This window comes from Physeter macrocephalus, unplaced genomic scaffold (assembly GCF_002837175.3).
Source record: "Physeter macrocephalus isolate SW-GA unplaced genomic scaffold, ASM283717v5 random_1454, whole genome shotgun sequence".
Taxonomy (NCBI): Eukaryota; Metazoa; Chordata; class Mammalia; order Artiodactyla; family Physeteridae; genus Physeter; species Physeter macrocephalus.
The window spans coordinates 6,042-7,146 of record NW_021146675.1 but is presented as its reverse complement, the minus strand read 5'-3'; the positions used below and the strand labels follow the sequence as shown (position 1 = coordinate 7,146).

Sequence of the window (1,105 nt, the reverse complement as noted above, 5' to 3'; positions counted from 1 at the left end):
GACAGGAGGTACATGTGGCATCAGCACAGACCTGGGATGGACTGAGCTCTCCTCTCGGGCTCCGCTTCTGTGTCCCTGCTTCTCAGTAAAGACTTTATTCTCTGAATATCGCTCAGAAGATCCTTGGCCCAGGCCTCTGTTTGGCCCTACTAGTCTTCCAAGTTGGTGGAAGGACTGCAGAAAAGAGAAGGCATTTTTTTCCAGGAAACATGGTCAGAGTTCCGCCCAGTCCCGATTTCTCCCAAACAGTCGTGGCTACGCGCAAGCTGCACTCAAGGGGTCGCCAAGAACACGAATACGATGGCCCATCACCCCGTTTCGGTCTGAGGAGCGCTCCCACGGATGTCTCTGGGCGCTGTCATTGGCCTCACAAGACAGCTGTGGCCACGACCCTGTGCCCAGTGACACTTGGCACGGGGCGTGTCACCCACTCTCCCTGCAGAGGGGCTCGCCCGGCGGGAAGAGAGGCTGGCCCGAGCGGCCCCGACCCAAGGCCACGTGGGTGACGTGTGGGAAGAGGGCCACGGCGGCCCGGCCCCCGCGCTCCAGGACCAGGCCCAGGGCCAGAAGCGTCTTTCCTGTGTCCTGCGTGAGGCTCTCAGCGCCGAGAGCGCGAGCGGCGGCCAGGCCCACATTCCTCTACCTCCCGGCGGTTTCCTGGGACGGCTGCTTGCGGGGGGAGCGCTGAGCCCTCGCCGGCCTGGATCCCTCCTTTGCCCACTGCCCGGGCTCTGGGAGCGGGGAGCTGGGGGAAGCGGCAGTGGGCTGGCAAGGAAGTGTTCCGGGAAGATGGACAGAGCCGGACCCGCGTGGGGCTGCGACTGCTTCTAAGCCCTCCGTCCCCCGGCTTCCCACACGGCCACACAGCAGGCCCAGGAGCGACGGCCCTGACACACGGGAGCCCTTTCTCGGCTTGTTTTTTCCGTCTAAAATGTCAAGCTTGTCGTTATCCAGCTGGATCTCCCGCTCCCCGCCCCTTCTTGGCTGCTTATTGAAGAGCAAAGTGAATTCTGATTCTCGCTGCGTCACCGTTAGAAAGAGCAAGTGACCTCGTTATCTCCAGGGACCCTGGGGAGCACGGCCACCCAGGGGGAGGTGCTAAAGT

General features: G+C 62.4%; 1 long non-coding RNA gene across 2 annotated transcripts in view; it reads left to right on the top strand.

Moving 5' to 3' along the window:
* Positions 1-593: 593 nt before the first annotated feature.
* Positions 594-1,105, top strand: part of LOC129391941 (uncharacterized) — a 3,405-nt gene continuing 2,893 nt past the window's right edge. The window contains exon 1 of one of the 2 annotated variants that reach the window (XR_008616855.1): positions 594-1,095. This is a non-coding gene — a long non-coding RNA (uncharacterized lncRNA). Of the gene's footprint in view, positions 1,104-1,105 lie in introns of both variants that reach the window. The other variant, XR_008616856.1, reaches the window with a different exon arrangement.